This window comes from Elephantulus edwardii, unplaced genomic scaffold, assembly GCF_000299155.1.
Source record: "Elephantulus edwardii isolate Elephantulus edwardi_28Jun2011 unplaced genomic scaffold, EleEdw1.0 scaffold00301, whole genome shotgun sequence".
In the NCBI taxonomy this organism is placed as follows: domain Eukaryota; kingdom Metazoa; phylum Chordata; class Mammalia; order Macroscelidea; family Macroscelididae; genus Elephantulus; species Elephantulus edwardii.
Window position 1 is genome coordinate 2,580,241 of NW_006400051.1, and position 10,165 is coordinate 2,590,405.

The 10,165-nt window shown below is 47.1% G+C and overlaps 1 pseudogene; it reads left to right on the top strand.

The window, feature by feature from the left end:
* The first annotated feature begins 3,243 nt into the window (after nucleotides 1-3,243).
* LOC102843107 lies at nucleotides 3,244-4,368 on the top strand (annotated as a pseudogene).
* The last annotated feature ends 5,797 nt before the right edge of the window (nucleotides 4,369-10,165 follow it).

Here is a 10,165-nt window from a genome sequence, read left to right on the forward strand (position 1 = left end):
GAGAAATATGGAAAATAGCTGTCTTGCCCACTGACTGGAAGAGATATTTTTCCCATTCTCAAGAATGATGATCCAACAGAATATGGGAATTATCTAACAATATCATTAATATCATATGCAGGCAAAATACTCTGGTGATCATTTAAAAACAGCTAGAATAGTACATAGATAGGGAAGTTCAAATAGGATTTAGAAGAGGCCATGGTATCATTGCTGATGTCAGATGAATCTTGGATGAAAATAGAGAAGAACAGAAGAAAGTCGATTTATGTTTATTGGCTATGCAAAGGACTTTTACTGTGTGGATCATAACAAATTATGGCTGACACTAAGAAGAATGGGAATCCCAGAACACTTGATTGTGCTCATGTGAAGCCTATCCATACACCAACAGGATGTTGCGAGAACAGGCCAAGGGAACACTACATGGTTTAAAATTAAGAAACGTGTGTGTCAGGATTGTATCCTCTGTCCATACCTATTTAATCTGCATGTTGAGAAAATTATCCAAGAAGTTAGACTCTGAGGAAAAATGCGGCATCAGGACTAGGGGAAACCCAAAAATAGTCTGTGTGATGCAGATGATAAAATCTTGCTTGCTGAAAATGAGGAGGACTTGAAGAACTTTCTGCAGAAGATCAAATACTACAACCCTCAATATAGATTATATCCAAACATCAAGAAAACATTTTTTTTTACCACTGGACTGACAGGCATCATGACAGATGGAGAAAAAATTAAAATTGGCAAAAATTTCATCTTACTTGGATCCACAATCAACACCCTTAGTACCAACAGTCAGGAGATCAGAAGATGTCTGAGAAAGTCTGCAGTCAGGGACCTCTCCAAATTATTGAGGAGTAATGATTTCAGATTGAGGACAAATGTGCACCTTATTTAGGCCACAGTTCTTTCAACCACTTACACTGTATCTGAGAGCTAGATAATGAATAAGGATGTCAGAAGAAGAATTGATGCCTTTGAGCTGCAATGTTAGAGAAGAGCACTGGCCATCCCATGAATTGCCAAAAGTAAAATAAATATGTCTTGGAGAATATGAAGCCAGAATGTTCCTTAGAGGCAAAGATGGTAAAGCTTTGTCTAACATACTCCAGGCAAGTTGCTAGGAGAGGCTATTCCTGGGAAAGGGACATCATGCTTGGAAAGGTGGAAGGTTGGCAAAAGAGAGGAAGACCTTCAAACAGATGGATTGACATGGTGATTGTTGCAGTGGGCTCAGTTGTATCAGAGAGTATGAGGATGGCACACGATAGGACAGGGTTCAGATCTATTATTCAGAGGGTTGCTATGGGTCATACTTGATGACCCCCAACAACAGCAATGTTATATATAATTTTTCATCAACCACTTGTGTGTGTTTATAGAAACACATACATTGTTGTTTTGGGTTTTGAATATGTACGAAGAAAGGATTCAAATCTAACTCATACCTTTCTTAATTTCATGCTTGGGAGGGTGGATGGACACTGCAATAGAGAAAGACCCTCAATGAGATGGATCAATTCAGTGACTGTGATAATGGAGATAGGTGTATCCCAGACAGTAAGATCGGTAAAGGATAGAGCAGGGTTTAGGACTGTTGTTCATAGGGTCTCTATCAGTTGCAGGTGACTCAATGGCACATAACAACAACAACAAGTGTTCCTTTGCTCTGTTCTCACAGCAACTTCTTGGTCTAGGTATAGGTTACACATGAGCACAATTTATTATGGAATTACAATTCTTCTCAATTTTAGCCATAATTTGTTAAGATCTACACAGTCAAATGCCTTTGTATAATCAATAAAGTACAAATAGACATTCTTTTGGTATTCCTTGCCTTCTGCAAGGATGCATCAGACATTAGAAATAATATTCCTAGTACCACGACCTTTCTAAACATAGCTTCAACTTCTTACTGTTCTAGCTACTTTTGAATAATATTCAGCAGTGTTTTGCTTTCTTGTGAGACTAATTATATGTTCAATAATCAGAATCAACATTCTGTTTTATCATCTTTGATGGAAATGGGAACAAATATTTATCTCTTTCAGTCAATTAGCCTGGCAGCTGTCATCCAATTTCTTAGCATAGCCTTGGAGCATGTCCAAGGCTGCAACATGAAACTGCAAACTGAAATGTGTCAATTTTTATTCTGTTGACTCTTGGGACCTTAATTTTTGCCAATGCCTTTATTATAACTTGAACTTCTTCATTCATTACCAGTGGCTCTTGATCATATGGCATATATGTATCATATCATATTATGTCTCAACTTAGAGAAAAAAAATCCTAGCCAGTGGACCAATAGATAATATCATGATACATGGATAGAAGGATGAGACTGTCAATAATTTCATCTTACTTGGATCCACAATTAATGAACTTGGTACTAACAACCAGGAAATAAGAAGGCATATTGCACAGGGGATGTCTGTAGCCAGGGACTTTTCCAAATTACTGAGAAGAAATTATGTCATTTTTAAGACTATGGTGTGCCTGAGTCTGGCCATGGTCTTTCAATCACTTGCTATGCGTTTGAGATCTGGACGATGACTAAGAATTACAAAAGAAGGGTTGATCCCTTTGAATGATGGTGTTGAAGAAAAGTACTAAATATCCCAAGAACTGCCAAAAGAACAAAGATATATGTGTTGGAGAAGATGTAGTCAGAGTATTCCTTAAAGACAAAGATGATGAAGCTTCATCTCACATACTTTGGATATGTTGCTAGGAGAGGTTATTCCTTGAAGAAGGGTATCATGCTTGGAAAGGTGGAGGGACAGTGAAAGAGAAGAACCAGGTGAGTTGACACAGTCACTGCAGCAATGGGCTTGAGTCCTTCAGAGACTGTGAGGTTGGCACAGGACATGACAGGGTTCAGATCTATTATAGGGTCGCTTTGAGTCATACTCAACCTGACAGCACGTAACAACAACAACATACAAACATGCGAATTCACAGGACTGCCTACATGAACCATTGCCGCCTCTACCCTGAGATAAGAACTAAATGGTATTCATCTAACAGACATACTGCCAAACATTTGGATAGGATCACAAGAGATGGTTACTGTAGAAAAAGTTAGAATGAGGAATATAACTTTGAATTTTTTAAAAAAGTAGGCCCCGCCCTCCCTCGCGGCGGCTGAGCGAGCGCGGCCTGAGGAGACACCTGGGCGGCGGGGCCTCACCAGGCCCGGCCTCGCCGGCGGGTCCATGGCCCGCAGACCATAGCACGGCCATGTCCACGGTGGTGCGCACGCTGAGCCGCTGCCTGCTGCCGGCCGAGGCGGCGGCGGGGCTCGCGACGCGGAGCGCGAGGCGCGGAGGCACAGCCGCGACATCGACGTGCTGCTGGCCCGCGAGCGAGCGGCGCGCCGTAAGGCGCCTAGTCAAGATCCTGCTGCTGGGCGCGGGCGAGAGCGGCAAGTCCACCTTCCTCAAGCAGATGCGCATCATCCACGGCCGCGAGTTCGACCAGAAGGCGCTGCTCGAGTTCCGGGACACCATCTTCGACAACATCCTCAAGGGTTCGAAGGTGCTTGTCGATGCTCGGGACAAGCTGGGCATCCCATGGCAGTACTCTGAGAATGAGAAGCATGGCATGTTCCTGATGGCCTTTTAGAACAAAGCGGGGCTGCCCCTGGAGCCGGCCACCTTCCAACTGTACGTGCCTGCCCTCAGCGCCCTCTGGAAGGACTCTGGCATCAGGGAGGCGTTCAGCCGGAGGAATGAATTCCAGCTGGGTGAGTCCGTGAAGTACTTCCTGGATAACCTGGACCGGATTGGCCAGCTGAATTACTTTCCCAGTAAACAGGACATCCTGTTGGCCAGGAAAGCCACCAAGGGCATCACAGAGCACGACTTTGTGATTAAGAAGATCCCCTTCAAGATGGTAGATGTGGGCGGGCAGCGGTCCCAGCGCCAGAAGTGGTTCCAGTGCTTTGACGGGATCACGTCCATCCTGTTCATGGTGTCGTCCAGTGAGTACGACCAGGTCCTCATGGAGGACAGGCGCACCAACCAGCTGCTGGAGTTCATGAACATCTTTGAGACCATCGTCAACAACAAGCTCTTCGTCAACGTCTCCATTATCCTCTTCCTCAACAAGACGGACCTGCTGGTGGAGAAGGTGCGGACAGTCAGCATCAAGAAGCACTTCCCCGACTTCAAGGGCGACCCCCACCGCCTGGAGGACGTGCAGCGCTACCTGGTCCAGTGCTTCGACCGCAAGAGGCGCAACGGCAGCAAGCCTCTGTTCCACCACTTCACCACAGCCATCGACACGGAGAACATCCGCTTCGTCTTCCACGCCGTGTAGGACACCATCCTGCAGGAGAACCTTAAGGACATCATGCTGCAGTGAGAGCCGCCGCTCGCTGTCCGCCTGGGACCCTGCACCGCCGCATGCCTCCATCACATCTCTCCTGTTACACTCCCGGGGCCGTCCGCACCTCTGCACCACAGCTGTCTGCAGACGCACGCACGCCCCACAAGCCTCCACCCCAGTGGCCTTGTACACGGCGTCCCGCCTGACCAGAACACCTCCTGGAGGGTGCTGCCCACCGTGCCCCGGTGCACATGGCTCGGATACCAGCCTCACAGGCAGGGCTCGCCTTGGAAACCCTCACCTCAGTGTGTCCGCCACCCACGGCCGTCATGCACCCATATACACTTGCCTTACGTGGAGAATCACACAGCAGCACAGAACCGTCCGAGGACGGCCTCCATGCCAACGTGCCTCTAGCCACGCACGGTGCTCCTCCTTCCCCTCCCGCCCGGTACAGAGGCCAGCGCACCACGGGGCCTTCAGACCGCTTTTCTGTCTCACTTTTCTTCCCATTAGTCTGCTCCTTCTGCTGGCCATACTCGGCATCCCCTCCTACATCCCCTCCCTCCCCTATATCCCAGCCGGCTCTGTCCACTCAGCTGCCGATGTTCCAGCCTCTGTGTCTCCAGGGTGCCCACAGACCCGAGGGATCCACACTTCTGTCCTAGCCTCTGGAGGAGTTCTTACTTCTGTCCCTGCCTCTCCTCCTCCAGGACACTCGCAGATCCTGGAGTGGTCCCGGCTTCTCCAAACCCAGCCTCCCAGCACCCCCAGCGCCTCCTGTCCCTCCTGGCGCCTCCTCTCCCGGCACCTTCTCTCCCTGCCCGCCCTTCTCTTCCCCAGGTACTAGACATGCTCCTCCCAGGGACCGGGCAGGTGGCTCAGAGCTCTGTGCACTCCCAGACCAACCTGGCCAGCTGTCTCTCACTGTGTGTCGCCACCAAGCATCACCCTGCTGAGCCGGTCCAGTGCACTCGGGCTTCTCCTGGCATCGAAAACATCTCCTATGGAGCAGACAGTGATGACCCCCCACATGGCCCCCGGCGCGATTCTCTCACCTTCCTTTAGCAGCAGGAGCCCCGTCATCTCGAAGCCGACCCCCAGGAATGAAGAAGAGCCTCCACACCCACTTCTCACGGTGCTCACATAGGAGGTGCTGTGGAGTCTCACCACACCCCCACCCCCGCCTCTCCAGGCCCAGGGCCGTGTCCTTGCGTGCCCACCGTCTCTGTGCCATTTTCTGTGGCTCTTCAGAAAAGGGACAGGATAGGGCCCTGGCATCAGCAGCCATGTTTTCAGGGATGAGAAGGCCCCAATAGGGTCTCCAGATGCTTTTTGGTTTGAGATGGAGACTTGTTGTCACCCAGAGTCCTTTCCACAGGAAGTCCACCAAGGGCTCCTCCTTGGCCGGCCTCTCTCAGGAGCCTGGGCAGCCTGGTCCCCCCATCAGTCAGGAGTGTGGGCGGCCTGGTCCTCCCATCAGGTCAAGAGGATGGCTAGCCTGGTCAGCAAGCACACTGGCCCCAAGGACGGTCAGCAGTCAGACTTGCCACAAGTTCACCTGTAAAATCAGGAGTGGCGTGGATGGTGGCATTGGGACTTGGTCTGACTGTGCATCCAAGATCTGGGATACAGAGGGGTGGCCCAGGCTGCGGTTGTCTGACCTCATGCCTCACTGAGCCTCTGGGCCCTCAGAGCTGGGTTCCCTCCCTCCGTGACAGCGGGGAACAGTCAGACTCCACAGTGGGGCCTTCTGTTGACAAGGTCCTCCCGTGGCGGCGCCCAGCCTGCTCTACAGAGCTGTAGCGTGTGTATTGGTTTTCATTTCACTATTGTCTTTTCTTAAAAAAAAAAAAATGGGGAGAAACAAGAAGCAGCTGTACATCATCTACTAGAGGGGAAAAAAAAAAAGTAACAATAAACCTCAGCTGAGACCTTTCCGCCTAGTCACATAGTGCACACCTGGGACTCCTGGGCAAACTCTGCCCTTCACGTGAGGTGCCCTTTTTAGCCCTCCGTGTGAAAAGATGCTGCCCCAGGCACTCCAGGCACCGCTTTCTAACTCAGCAGAGGTCCTTGGAATTCTTAGCCCTGGATTTTTTTTAACCTGTTTGCTGCCACCCCCTCAGAAGGAGCTGTGACAGCCCAACTTCAAAAAAAGCAGGCTTGAGGCTGCAAAGCAGGCTCGGTGGCACTTCCCCGCCAGGGCTCCCCCAGCATCCCTAACAAACACGTTGCTCCAGACTCTGGACAGGCGGGCACCAACTCCCACCCTATGACACTGCCCGCAGAGCGTCCCCAAGCGTGAGCCTGGCCTCCATGCTGCTGTTCCCTGCTGATAGCAGAGAATTTCACACGGGGTCCCCAAGCACTGGGGTCCACTCAGCAGCTCGGAGTCTGTACAGTCTATTTGAACTCTAGAATCCCAAGCAATTAACCACCTCCTGACCAGCGTGTGCATTAATCTAAGGCGTCCAGAATGCTCTTAGTCCATTCCAACCCCCGTGGTTGCCTGCCTGTTGCTCCACCAACACTGTAGCCAGAGGTTCAGGGTTCACATGCTCGGCCACCTCAGGTGTACCTAACCCAACGAGGCAGCTAAGGACCCCGCAGAGGGGCTGGAGGGCTGGCCACACGGCCTCCCCAGCCACACCCAACACCAGGCCAGCGGGTCTCACACCCAGGAGCCAGACAGAATATCTGTAAGCAAGTGTAAAAAGTGTACCTCACTGCGACGGTGGTCAGTTTAACATGTTTGTATATATGACTTTTATAAATCTATTAAAATTGGCCTTAAGTTACAAAAAAAAAAAGTAATTATAACTACTTGATCAATTGAAACCCCCAAGACTGTTACCCTGAGATACACTGTAAACTTTGAACTAAAACTATGCCCTGTAATCTAACTGATTCACAAAGAATATCATGTTTAAGTATTTTGCATCTCTTTAAAAATCTTTTATATGATTCCAAATAGTCAATACTTGCTCTAAATTACATAAATGAGAAGACTGGAAGCAGAAAGACTAGGTTAATAAGAATAGAAGAACTAGAATGGAAATAATAAGAATGCTGACTACTGGAAATTGCAAGATGCTGTGTGTACCTGGCAGGTAAGTTATATGCATTATATACAATAAACTATTTTTGGCCAGACTGTAGTCAATCAGAACAAACACAATAGTGCTGTGCTGGATTATTATTTTAGAAGTAACCAAGAAGACACATAAAATTATAAGAGTAAGGTGTGTGTGCCTTGTTCTGAATGTAACTGCATGTTCCAAGTGTAATAAGGGCAGGGGTCCTTATGCAAAATGTGGCAGAGACCCACCTTTGCTCTGAGCACTGTAAGAGCTTGGTGAGAAGGTTCCTTGACAGTGCTGTATGTAGTAAGACTGATGTCATTGCAGTATGAGGAGATTCAAAGCCTTGCTTGTGTGTATGTTCTGCAGGAGCTCACAACTCCTCCTTGTGGAGACAGTCTGTGTGAACTTGAATAGAGACGTTTAAGTGTCCTGCAATGCCTCAGCTCTCTGTATTTATTCTCCAATTGTCCGTTAAACCTGAACATCGACGTTGGCTGTTTGCCTCGGACCTGACATTTCCCATAAAGAGAAAGATACCCATCCTTGGACTTGAGAAATGTTGCTGTGAGAATTCAGACATCACAAAATTGACACTGTCAACAGGATTTGGATATGACACCGATACAATCTAAACAATACAACCAAGGTCACAGTACAATATGCATAGAAATTGTTGGAAGTTTAAGTTGGTTTTCTGTGTAAACTTTCACTAAAAATACAATTTTTTTAGAAATTATTATAGAATATGGCTGAAAGGTAGTGAGTTTATTTTGCTTTCATTTCCTGGGAAGCTGTAACTAATTAACACAAAGCTGGGTGCTTTAAAGCAATAGAAATTTCTTTTATCATGGTTTTGGAAACTACAAGTTTGAAATCAAACCAGCAGGGTCACATTTTCTTCCGAGGCTCCTGTGGGGTAAAACACATACTTCATCTCACATTCTTTGAGCATGTCAGAAGGGGCAAGTTCTTGGGGAAAGACATGCTGAGAAAGGTAGAGTGTCATAAAAAGGGGAGACCTTCAGCAAGATAGAATGAGTTGGTGATTGTACCAATGGGTTCAAACATAGCAGAAATCATGAGCATGGTACAAGATAGGGCAAGATTCAGATGTGTTGTTCATAGGTTTGCTATGAGTCCTGGTTGACTCAACAGCACTTAACAACAAGAATTACCTCTTCAACAAGAACAATGTACTTTTCTCATTATTGGTCCTTGCTGATGAACTGCCCAAAGGAAGTCAGGAAAATTCTCACCATTCACACTTTCAAGGGGCATTTTAATTGTGTTAACATTCATAGGTTTAGCATGTTCCTTCTCCTTTCCGTGTGGTGACCTAGACGCAATATCAGACCCTCTCTGAGTTTACAATGAAAGTTATCTACCGCACTACCCTCAGAGTTCACAGGATGGTGTTTCCATCCTCTATGCTCATTTTGAAGAAGCTCCAGCCCCTAAACATAAGGGAAAAGAGGACTATTCTTCCGTCCACCCAGAACATGCTGTGCTTGGACAGATGAGCCTGAATTAAAAGCATGCAGGGCAAACAGTAATTAAACCAAGCAGCTTAACCCAGGCATTTAGGCACACAAAATGGGTACTTATGGAAAGCCATTTCCAACATGATACACATGGCTTGTTCTTTCTCTCTCTTTTACACTGACAATACAGTTACTAATAGCTTTGCTTTTGACTTTCTGGATCATTCAGTAAATTTTAGGATTATCAGTAAAAGGAAAACAGCCTTCTCATTTTCAATAACATGTTCTTCTCTCCAGTCTTCACACGACTATCTTGTTCAGCATGAGTGCTCTTGGTATTGCATATAATATTAATTTGATTTCACAGATGAAACAAATTAGCAGCAAGTAATAGACAAAAACAGAAGGAAGGTCTAGAACTGGAATTTACCTCTTCTAATGACTTATTCATTGCAAATACGTTTTATAAAAAACATAAACGCAGGTTATACACATGGATTTCACCTGATGGTATGCATAGGAATCAGATCGATTGCATCTGCAGAAAAAAACCACTGGAGAAGCTCAGTGTCAGCTATGAAAACTAGGCCAGGGGCTGATTGTGAAACAGACCACCAACAACTCATATGCAAGTTCAAGCTGAAGCTGAGGAAAATTAAATCAAACACACAGGAGCCAAAGTAAGACTGATTTCATCCCACCTGAATTTCAGAATCATCTCAGGAACAGGTTTGAGGCCTTGAACACGAATGAGCAAAGACCAAATGAGTTGTGGGAGGATGTTAAATGTATCATCCAGGAAGAGTGCAAATGGTCCTTACAAAGAGAGAAGAGAAAGAAAAGACCAAATGGATGTCAGAAGAGACTCTGAAGATTGCACTGGAGCATAGGGAAGCCAAAGCACAAGGAAGAAATTCAAGATACTAAAGAGCTGAACAGAAGATTTCAAAAGGCAGCAGAGAATGACAAAGCAAAATATTACAAAGAAAAGTTCGAGGAGCAAGAGTCGGAAAATCAAAAGGGCCAAACTCGTTCAGCATTTCTTAAGCTCAAGGAACTGAAGAACAAACTAAAACCTCAAGTTGCTCCCCCAACCTGGCGCGCGCCCCCACACCACCCCCGCCAGCTCTGAACATTGGGACTGGCCAAGGGCCGTGCAAAGACGCAGTGGACGGTGGGAGTGGACTTGAATCGGGACACACCCCTGCAGCTCTGACCCATGACCCCCATCTTCAGGTATCGCATTGTTCCCACCCCCCGACCCGG